The sequence below is a fragment of the Scyliorhinus canicula genome, chromosome 16, assembly GCF_902713615.1.
Source record: "Scyliorhinus canicula chromosome 16, sScyCan1.1, whole genome shotgun sequence".
Lineage (NCBI taxonomy): Eukaryota > Metazoa > Chordata > Chondrichthyes > Carcharhiniformes > Scyliorhinidae > Scyliorhinus > Scyliorhinus canicula.
In genome coordinates, this window is record NC_052161.1 from 127,176,143 (window position 1) to 127,188,171 (window position 12,029).

Genomic DNA, 12,029 nt, shown 5'->3' on the forward strand with positions numbered 1-12,029 from the left:
GGGAGCTTTACACTGTGTCTAATCCCGTGCTGTACCTGTCCTGGGAGTGTTTGATGGGGACAGTGTAGAGGGAGCTTTACTCTGTATCTAACCCCGTGCTGTACCTGTCCTGGGAGTGTTTGATGGGGACAGTGTAGAGGGAGCTTTACTCTGTATCTAACCCCGTGCTGTACCTGTCCTGAGTGTCTTTGATGGAGACAGTGTAGAGGGAGCTTTACACTGTATCTAACCCCGTGCTGTACCTGTCCTGGGAGTGTTTGATGGGGACAGTGTAGAAGGAGCTTTACTCTGTATCTAACCCCATGCTGTACCTGTCCTGGGAGTGTTTGATGGGGACAGTGTAGAAGGAGCTTTACACTGTGTCTAATCCTGTGCTGTACCTGTCCTGAGTGTATTTGATGGAGACAGTGTAGAGGGAGCTTTACTCTGTATCTAACCCCGTGCTGTACCTGTCCTTGGAGTGTTTGATGGAGACAGTGTAGAGGGGGCTTTACTCTGTATCTAACCCTGTGCTGTACCTGTCCTGGGAGTGTTTCATGGGGACAGTGTAGAGGGAGCTTTACTCTGTATCTAACCCCGTGCTGTACCTGTCCTGGGAGTGTTTGATGGGGACAGTATAGAGGGAGCTTTACTCTGTATCTAACCCTGTGCTGTACCTGTCCTGGGAGAGTTTGATGGGGACAGTATAGAGGGAGCTTTACTCTGTATCTAACCCCGTGCTGTACCTGTCCTGAGTGTCTTTGATGGAGACAGTGTAGAGGGAGCTTTACACTGTATCTAACCCCGTGCTGTACCTGTCCTGGGAGTGTTTGATGGGGACAGTGTAGAAGGAGCTTTACTCTGTATCTAACCCCATGCTGTACCTGTCCTGGGAGTGTTTGATGGGGACAGTGTAGAAGGAGCTTTACACTGTGTCTAATCCTGTGCTGTACCTGTCCTGAGTGTATTTGATGGAGACAGTGTAGAGGGAGCTTTACTCTGTATCTAACCCCGTGCTGTACCTGTCCTTGGAGTGTTTGATGGAGACAGTGTAGAGGGGGCTTTACTCTGTATCTAACCCTGTGCTGTACCTGTCCTGGGAGTGTTTCATGGGGACAGTGTAGAGGGAGCTTTACTCTGTATCTAACCCCGTGCTGTACCTGTCCTGGGAGAGTTTGATGGGGACAGTATAGAGGGAGCTTTACTCTGTATCTAACCCTGTGCTGTACCTGTCCTGGGAGAGTTTGATGGGGACAGTATAGAGGGAGCTTTACTCTGTATCTAACCCTGTGCTGTACCTGTCCTGGGAGTGTTTGATGGGGACAGTGTAGCGGGGGCTTTACTCTGTATCTAACCCCGTGCTGTACCTTTCCTGGGAGAGTTTGATGGGGACAGTGTAGAGGGAGCTTTACTCTGTATCTAACCCCGTGCTGTACCTGTCCTGGGAGTATTTGATGGGGGCAGTGTAGAGGGAGCTTTACTCTGTACCTAACCCTGTGCTGTACCTGTCCTGGGAGTGTTTGATGGGGACAGTGTAGAGGGAGCTTTACTCTGTATCTAACCCCGTGCTGTACCTGTCCTGGGAGTATTTGATGGGGACAGTATAGAGGGAGCTTTACTCTGTATCTAACCCCGTGCTGTACCTGTCCTGGGAGAGTTTGATGGGGACAATGTAGAGGGAGCTTTACTCTGTATCTAACCCCGTGCTGTACCTGTCCTGGGAGAGTTTGATGGGGACAGTATAGAGGGAGCTTTACTCTGTATCTAACCCTGTGCTGTACCTGTCCTGGGAGAGTTTGATGGGGACAGTATAGAGGGAGCTTTACTCTGTATCTAACCCTGTGCTGTACCTGTCCTGGGAGTGTTTGATGGGGACAGTGTAGCGGGGGCTTTACTCTGTATCTAACCCCGTGCTGTACCTTTCCTGGGAGAGTTTGATGGGGACAGTGTAGAGGGAGCTTTACTCTGTATCTAACCCCGTGCTGTACCTGTCCTGGGAGTATTTGATGGGGGCAGTGTAGAGGGAGCTTTACTCTGTACCTAACCCTGTGCTGTACCTGTCCTGGGAGTGTTTGATGGGGACAGTGTAGAGGGAGCTTTACTCTGTATCTAACCCCGTGCTGTACCTGTCCTGGGAGTATTTGATGGGGGCAGTGTAGAGGGAGCTTTACTCTGTACCTAACCCCGTGCTGTACCTGTCCTGGGAGTGTTTGATGGGGACAGTGTAGAGGGAGCTTTACTCTGTATCTAACCCCGTGCTGTACCTGTCCTGGGAGTGTTTGATGGGGACAGTGTAGAGGGAGCTTTACTTTGTATCTAACCCTGTGCTGTACCAGTCCTGGGAATGTTTGATGGAGACAGTGTAGAGGGGGCTTTACTCTGTCTCTAACCCTGTGCTGTACCTGTCCTGGGATTCATTTCCTGCTATAATAACTTTATTGTCACAAGTTGCACAGGAAGGGCGGGCGGGGGGGGGGGGGGGGGTGGCCAACAGCCGAGGAAGTCAATCTTCTGTAAGGAGCACACACTCGCACGAGAAGAGAGAAACAAAATTCAAAATTAAACAACAACAGCATGCCTTTATATGGCACCTTTAACACAGTAAAGTTGGCCGACAGGCACTTCGCAGGAGCGTTATCAAACCGAGCTTGACAGTGAGCCCCATGAAGATACATAAGAACAGATAGCTAAAAAAAACTTGCCCAGAGAGATAGGTTTTAAGCAGCTTGTTAAAGGTTTGGAGATGGAGAGGTGCTGGGGTTCAGTGGAAAAATTTTAGGACCGAGGCAACTGAAGGGGTGAAGGGAGTGGGTTAGGGACAAAGGGCCAGAGTTGGAGGACAGCAGAGATCTCAAAGGGTTCAGAGGTTATTTAAACGGAGAGGGACGAATCAGAGGGATCCGAACACAAAGATGAGAATTTGAAATTAGCGGCATCAGTGGGCTGGGAGCCAATTGGACGGAGGTGGGCAAACAGAACTTGGTGCCGGCTGTTAAAACACACAGACTGACCTCGGCAAACATCAGCTGAACTCAGGATTGGGCCGGAGTGATTGAACTACCGACAGCCCTCGCTGTTGAGGAATCGCACGTGAGAGATACGCAGGGTGAAGAGGCGATAAAAGCAAATTACTGCGGATGCTGGAATCTGAAACAAAAACAGAACATACTGGACAATCTCAGCGAGTCCGGCTGCATCTGGGCGGCACGGTGGCGCAGTGGGTTAGCACTGCTGCCTACAGCGCTGAGGGCCCAGGTTCGATCCCGGCCCCGGGTCACAGTCCGTGTGGAGTTTTCACATTCTCCCCGTGTCTGCGTGGGTTTCACCCCCACAACCCAAAGATGTGCAGGATAGGTGGAAAGGCCGCGCTAAATTGCCCCTTCGTTGGGAAGAAATTAATTGGGCGCTCTAAGTTGAAAAAAAAAGGACTGACAGCACCTGTGGAGAGAAAACGTTTCGGGTCTGGGTGACTCTTTGTCAAAGTTTTGACAGAGGGTTGGCTTGTCCCTCTAGAACCTTCTGCACCCCACCAGGGAGTCAGCAGGAGAGGAGGGGAGGGGGAAGGGGGTGAGAGAGAGGAGAAAGCTAAAGTTAGCAAGCGATAAAGAAAATGTTAAAATAATGAATTACGGTTAGACGCTATCACAAATTCCCAAGAGGCCTGAGCTTCTGAGGATCTGGTTGTAAGGATGACTGGGAGTCTGAGCGAGGAAGCAGAACGGTTTAAGACGGCCTACCTGGGCTCTCCTGGTGTGGCGGGGCTGCTTTGTAGTGTACAAGCAGTGGGTTTTAGCTCTCTCACACACAGTCCTTTCTCAGCGTAAGTCAAAGACGTACAGTTAGTGAAAACAAGGCTGCTGTGGGGCGGGACCGCCTCCTTCTCCAGTTGTTAAGGGTTTGAAAAGGCTGGAAGCCAGTCCCACAAACACATGACACATTCACCTCACTCAACACTATTCAAACCCAGGTGCCTGGGCAACCTAGTCAGATCAGAAACAGGGGGTGGGGTGGAGCAAGAAAGTGTGAAAGGGTGTTGACAGAATGTGTAAAAGAGACAGACAGGGAGGAAATGAGAGAAGATGAAGTGGGATTTTCCAGGATTTCTGGTTCTGCAAGAGTGTGAATGACAACTCCAGGAGCCTGAGCCGCTAACCTGGGCATTTCTGCGGTCTTTTTGCCTTTCGTATTGCTCTCTCTCTCTTTCCCTCTCTCTCTCCCCCATCACATTCCATGCCAAGGCAGACACAGCAAACGGTGTGCAAAGGTCACTCTGGCTAATCATTGTTAGCTCTCTGCCTCATTTCTCTTTCATCTGACATCCTTAAAAGTTCACCACCACCCTCTCAAGGGCAATTAGGGATGGGCATTAAATGCTGGACTGGCCAACGAAGGCCCACATCCCCTCAGTGAATAAATGAAAGGGACGATTCATTGTCCAAACTTTTTTAAAATAAATTTAGAGTACCCAATTATTTTTTTCCAATTAAGGGGCAATTTAGCGTGGCCAGTCCACCTACCCTGCACATCTTTGGGTTGTGGGGGCGAGACCCACGCAGACACGGGGAGAATGTGCAAACTCCACACGGACAGTGACCCAGAGCCGGGATCGAACCTGGGACCTCGGCGCTGTGAGGCAGCAGTGCTAACCACTAGGCCACCGTACTGCCCTTCATTGTCCAAACGTGGGAGGTTAAGAGGGAGTATTCCAACAAATGAAATGCTTGCATTTATATAATGATAATCTTTATTGTCACAAGAAGTATTTCGGGACTTGTGGGAGGAAACCGGAGCACCCGGAGGAAATCCACGCAGAGACGGGGAGAAAGTGCGGACTCCGCACAGACAGTGACCCAAGCGGGAATTGAACCCGAGACCCTGGCACTGTGAAGCAACGGTGCTAAGCACTGTGCTACGTGCCACCCTATATAAGCGCCTGTCATAGCCACCAGCCGATCACAGTGCAGCCAGTGAGCTGAAGTGTATTCGCTGCTGTGAAAAAAGAAACCCATTAACCAATTTGCTGGAGCAAACTCCCACAAACAGCAACATGATAACAGTCAGAAAATGTAGGTGTTGCCTGAGGGTAAATGTTGACAGGATATCGGCCGGGGTGGGGGGGGGGGGGGGGAGGCGGCGGTGGACGGACTTCCCTGCTCTCCTTCATAAAGTGCTTTGAAAAAAGTAGTGGGTTTGAAGAAAGTACTGGGTTATTTTGTGTCTGTCTGAAGACAGACAGGCCTCAGTTTTCCATCTCCTCCTGCAGTCAACAGCTACAGTGCAGTGCTCCCTCAGCACTGCAAGGCAAATGGAAACTCCCATTACGGGCTCATGTCTCTGGAGGGGACTTGTTGGAACCAACAATTCTACGGACACGTGCTTGTAGGATTAGAATAGCGGTTTTAATATACTCACAACAGAGCCAGCCGGTTAGCCATTGAACTTTCAGTGAACTGGCCGGCTGACCATGTGGCACTGAGCTTTTATACAGGAGCTTCCGGGGGAGGAGTCCTGGGCAGAGCCAAGGGAGAAGCCCCATACAACTCGAGCATTCCCAGAGCTACTCCCCCTGGAGGACAGGTAGTGCAACTGCACTTACAATACAGACACATGTATATACAGATTATAATCCGGTGTGAATCACATTCACCACATTCACCCCCTGTGAAAAAATCGAGTCCAACGGGGGTGGTGGCTCACAGAGTTAGTCTGTCCGGTGGATGAATTGTTCTTTTCGATCTGCGGAGCACCGGGGTTGCAGCCTCTTGCGGTGGCTGGGTGGGTGTTGAGAGCTGGGGTACGATGGCAGACTCCGGGGCGGGTCTCGTCCGAACTTCATACACCTCTGGCTCGACCGGAGACTGGGGGTGCTGGGGGCGGGCTGGTTCTGGCGCGTGGAACCGGTGGGGTGAGCTTGCGGAATCGGGGGCGCGAGGGGGCGGCAGCATAGGGAACGGGGTAAGGGGTTCCTCAGCGGGGGTGGGGGGGGCTGGATCCAGCGGGTGTCAGCTCGCGAAGGGATACTGTGTCCTGGCGACCGTCCGGGAACTCCACGAATGGTACTGGGGGTTGGAATGCAGGAGGTGCACCTTTTCAACAAGGGGGTCAGTTTTGTGCCCCCTGACGTGCTTCCTCAGGAGGGCCGGGGCTGGTGTCCTCAGCCACGCCGGAAGTGAGACCCCCGTGGTAGTGCCCCTAGAAAAAATGAAGAGTCGCTCGTGAGGGGTTTGATTTGTAGCTGTACAGAGGAGGGATCTGATTGCGTGGAGTGCATCTGGGAGGACTTCTTGCCATTGGGAGACTTGGAGTTTCCTAGACCGGAGGGTCAGTAGGACGGTCTTCCAGACCATCGCGTTCTCCCTCTCCACCTGCCCGTTCCCCCTGGGGTTGTAACTGGTAGTCCTGCTCGAGGCGATGCCCTTGCCGAGCAGGTACTGACGCAGCTCGTCGCTCATGAAGGACAAACCCCGGTCGCTGTGCACGTAGCTGGGGAAACCGAACAGGGTGAAGACACTGTGCAGGGCTCTGATGACTGTGTGGGAGGTCATATCAGGGCATGGAATGGCAAAAGGGAATCGGGAGAACTCGTCGATGATGTTGAGGAAATAAATGTTCTTGTTAGTGGAGGGGAGTGGCCCTTTGAAATCAATCGCAAGGCGTTCAAAGGGCCTAGAAGCCTTGACCAGGTGGGCCCTGTCTGGTCTATAGAAGTGCGGTTTGCACTCTGCACAGATCGGGCAGTCCCTGGTGACCGCTTTTACCTCCTCGTTGGAGAAAGGCAGGTTTCGGGCTCTGATGTAGTGGGAGAGCCGGGTACCTCTGGATGGCAGAGATCAACGTGGATGGCTTTCAGACGGCTGATCTGCGCGCTGGCGCATATCCCGCGGGATAGGGCATCCGAGGGCTCGTTGAGCTTCCCCGGTCGATATTTAATATCGTAACTATAGGTGGAGAGTTCGATCCTCCACCGAAGGATTTTATCATTTTTTATTTTGCCCCTTTGCGAGTTGTCAAACATAAAGGCAACCGATCGTTGGTCGGTGATGAGGGTGAGCCTCCTACCTGCGAGGTAGTGCCTCCAGTGACGAACAGCCTCCACGATGGCTTGTGCTTCCTTCTCGACTGAGGAGTGTCGGAGTTCTGAAGCGGAGAGGGTACGGGAGAAAAATGCAACGGGCCTCCCTGCCTGATTTAAAGTGGCTGCTAGAGCTACCTCTGAGGCGTCGCTCTCAACCTGAAAGGGAGTGGATTCATCCACCGCCCGCATGGCCGCCTTGGCGATGCCCTCCTTGATGCAGCTGAAGGCCTGGCGCACCTCAGCTGACAGGGGAAATCGTGTGGCCTTAAAGAGTGGGCGGGCTTTGTCCGCATATTGAGGGACCCACTGGGCGTAGTATGAGAAGAACCCCAAGCACCGTTTGAGGGCCTTGGGACAATGAGGGAGGGGGAGTTCTGCGGTCCGGGTCTGGGCCCAGGACTCCATTCTCCACGACGTAGCCGAGGATGGCTAGTCTGTCTGTGCTGAAAACTTATTTCTCCTTGTTATAAGTGAGATTTCATTTCTGTGCCGTTTGGAGAAAACGGTGGAGGTTGGCGTTGTGGTCCTGCTGGTCATAGCCGCAGATGGTAACATTGTCCAGATACGGAAACGTGGCCCGCAGCCCGTACTGGTCTACCATTCGGTCCATTGCTCGTTGGAACACCGAAACCCCGTTAGTGACGCCGAAAGGGACCCGGAGGAAATGGAAGAGGCGGCCATCGGCCTCGAATGCCGTGTAGTGGCGGTCCTCCGGGCGGATTGGGAGCTGGTGGTATGCAGACTTCAGATCCACCGTGGAAAATAGCCGATATTGGGCGATCTGATTAACCATATCTGCAATTCTGGGGAGGGGATACGCGTCTAGGAGCGTAAAGCGATTTATGGTCTGGCTATAGTCGACAACCATGCAAAATCTTTCCCCGGTCTTGACGACAACCACCTGAGCTCTCCAGGGACTATTACTGACCTCTATGATCCCCTCACTGAGCAGCCTTCGGACCTCCGATCGGATAAGGACCCTATCCTGTAGGCTGTATCGCTTGCTGCGAGTAGCTACTGGTTTGCAATCTGGAGTGAGATTGGCGAAGAGCGGAGGGGGGGAGATGCGCAGCGTGGTTAGGCTGCAGATAGTGAGTGGGGGCAGGGGCCCGCCAAAACTGAGGGTGAGGCTCTTGAGGTTGCACTGGAAATCCAGGCCTAATAAGAGTGGCGCGCAGAGGTCGGGCAGGACATAAAGTTTAAATTTAGAATAACTAGCGCCTCGAATTGCGAGCGTAGCAACGGTGCGTCCTTGGATTTGGACTGAGTGGGAGCCCGAAGCGACGGCGATATTTTGGCTCACCGGAAAAATAGAAAGCGAACAGCGTCTTACCAGCTCTGGATGTATAAAGCTCTCGGTGCTCCCGGAGTCAAATAGGCATGGCGTGCTGTACCCGTTGATCTGGACCTCCGCCGTCGAACTTTGTAGGTGCTTGGGGCGGGATTGATCCAGGGTAACTGTGCTGAGATGCGGGTAGTCAGCGGCTCGATCAGCTGTGCTGGAGTGGCCCCGTGATGACTGCCCTCTGAGTTCGTAGTCGTCGAGGTGAGTTTCAGAGTTTGAAGGGGATGGATCCCAAGATGGCTGCCCCCATGAGTTGCACAAGGCCGGCCGCATGGAGGAGGATTGCCAAGATGGCCGCCCCCATGAGTCGCACAAGGCCGGCCGCATGGAGGAGGATTGCCAAGATGGCCGCCCCCATGAGTCGCACAAGGCCGGCCGCATGGAGGAGGATTGCCAAGATGGCCGCCCCCATGAGTCGCACATGTCGGGTGTCGGGTGGGGGCGGAGTCGGCATACAGGCTGCAGCATTTCGGGGCCTGCGGGCCTGTGAATTCAGGGAACGAGTGCTTTGAGCCGTGGGAGAGTTAGAGGCTGGGGCTTTCTTCGCCAGACACACTCTGGCATAGTGTCCTTTTCGCCCGCAGCTGCTGCAGGTCGCGTTACGGGCCGGGCAGTGCTGCCGCGGGTGCTGGCTTTGGCCACAGAAATGGCAGGCTGAAGTAGCCGAGTAGCTGGCTGGGGCAGCAGAGTAACTGGCTGGGGCAGCAGAGTAACTGGCTTTGGCAGCGCGGTAGCTGGGGGGCCGTATGGCATAGGCTTGGGGGGACTGTTGGTCGGGGGTCCACGATGAGGTCCCGGGGTCTGCGGGAAACGAGGTGAGGCTGCGGAAGGAAACTTCCATAGTGGTAACAGCCTCCACAGTAGTGTCTAAGTCCTGGGCCCCCTTTTCTAGCAGTCTTTGGCCCACATAGTTAGACCTAAGGCCCGCCACGAAAACGTCCCGCACAGCAAGCTCCCTATGTTCAGCCGCGGTAACGGCTTGATAATTACAGTCATTGGAAAGATTGTTCAATTCCCTTACAAACTCGGCTAGCGTTTCTGTAGGCCGCTGATGGCGGGTCATAAACACGTGGCGTGCATAAACCTCGTTAATGGGCCTAACGTACATTTTGTCCAATATTGCCAGCGCTGCGGTGTAAGAACCGGCCGGATTTAGCTGTGTGGAGATTCTGTGGCTTACCCTCGCGTGCAGTAGGCTGAGTTTTTGTTCCTCCGTTGTTCCGGCGGTGCTGGCTTCTGCCAGGTAGGCTTTAAAACATCTCAGCCAGTGGGAAAAAATTTCCTTAGCCTCTGAATCCTGTGGGTCGAGTTCTAGGCGTCCGGGCTTGAGGGCTGCTTCCATGATTTCTTCGACTGGTTCCTGAGTATATTAAATTGTTGGAACCAACAATTCTACGGACACGTGCTTGTAGGATTAGAATAACGGTTTTAATATACTCACAACAGAGCCAGCCGGTTAGCCATTGAACTTTCGGTGAACTGGCCGGCTGACCATGTGGCACTGAGCTTTTATACAGGAGCTTCCGGGGGAGGAGTCCTGGGCAGAGCCAAGGGAGAAGCCCCATACAACTCGAGCATTCCCAGAGCTACTCCCCCTGGAGGACAGGTAGAGCAACTGCACTTACAATACAGACACGTGTATATACAGATTACAATCCGGTGTGAATCACATTCACCACAGGACTTGAACCCACAACCTTCCAACACGGAGGGAAAAAGAGCTAGCCAGCGGACCACAGCTAACACTCTAACACCACAGTGTGAGCACTCAGCAGTGCCGTCCCTTCTCTTTTTTTAATTTGTTTTTATTAAGGTTTTTCTCAAACAGAATTTTTAATAGCAGTGAAAAAAAGAATAATTAACAAAACAAGGTGGCTATTTTCATTATACACAAAGAAAATGTACATTAAATGAACAGTAACCCCACCCCCCCGGACTGCTGCTGCTGCTGACATTTCAATGCTCTCCTAGAAAGTCAAGGAATGGTTGCCACCGCCGGGCGAACCCCAGCAAGGACCTTCTGAAGGCAAACTTTATTCTCTCAAGATGAAGAAACCCAGCCATGTCACTAACCCACATCTCCACACTCGGGGGTTTCGCGTCCCTCCACATTAACAAAACCCATCTCCAGGCTACCAAGGAGGCAAAGGCCAGGACGTCGGCCTCCTTCGCTTCCTGCACTCCCGGATCTTCCGACACCCCAAATATCGCTATCTCCGGACTCGCCTTTACCCGCGTGTCTAAGACCTTGGACATAGCCTTTGCAAAGCCTAGCCAGAATTCTTTAAGTGCCGGGCATGCCCAGAACATATGGACATGGTTTGCTGGGCTTCCTGAACATCCCGCACATCTGTCCTCAACCCCAAAGAGCTTGCTCATTCTCATCATTGTCATGTGTGCCCGATGTACCACCTCAAACTGAATTAAGCTGAGCCTGGCAAACGATGAGGAGGCATTCACCCTGCCCAGGGCATCAGCCCACAGGCCCTCATCCAGCTCCTCACCCAGCTCCTCCTCCCACTTGCCCTTCAGTTCTTCCACTGGGGCCTCCTCCGCCTCCTGCAGTTCTTGGTAAATGTCCGACACCTTCCCCTCCCCTACCCAGAGACCAGAGACCACCCTGTCCTGTATCCTGCGAGGGGGTAGCAACGGAAATGTCCCCACCTGTTTTTTGAGAAAGGCTCGGATTTGGAGGTATCTGAAGGCGTTTCCAGGGGGCAGACTGAATTTCTCCTCCAGCGCCTACCTACTGCCACAATGGAGACCTCATGCTGACCTCACTACTGCCACAATGGAGACCTCATGCTGACCTCACTACTGCCACAATGGAGACCTCATGCTGACCTCACTACTGCAACAATGGAGACTTTATGTTATCTCATCATGCCTTGCTGGACATAACTCCGAAAATATAACTCAAACTGTCTATTTCAATCTAGTAAGAAGTCTTACAACACCAGGTTAAAGTCCAACAGGTTTGTTTCAAACACGAGCTTTCGGAGCGCAGCTCCTTCCTCAGGTGAATGGAGAGGTATGTTCCAGAAACATTTATATAGACAAAGTCAGAGATGCTGGACAATGCTTGGAATGCGAGCATTTGCAGGTAATCAAATCATTACAGATCCAGGGAGAGGGATAATAACAGGTTAAAGAGGTGTGAATTGTCTCAAGCCAGACCGTGTCTATATAAATGTTTCTGGAACATACCTCTCCATTCACCGGAGGGAGGAGCTGCGCTCCGAAAGCTCGTGTTTGAAACAAACCTGTTGGACTTTAACCTGGTGTTGTAAGACTTCTGACTGTGCTCACCCCAGTCCAACGCCGGCATCGCCACATCATATTTCAATCTAGTAATAGTAAATTATGCTGCTTTTATAAAATTATTATAATGAGAATGTTGGAATCAAATATATATATTTTTGATTCGATGTTCTAATTGTCCCTTTATTAAAAACAAGGCGACACAGTCTAAAATGTTTCAGCTTGTATAATTCGTGGGATATAATTCAACCTAATCTTGAACGGCGTGAGAACCGTAGAATCCTTCACGCCTACCGCCTCGTCACCATGGATTCAGCCTTTGTCCTTGGAGAAATGTACTGGGAACTGCCTTGTCTAATCAGACTCTGT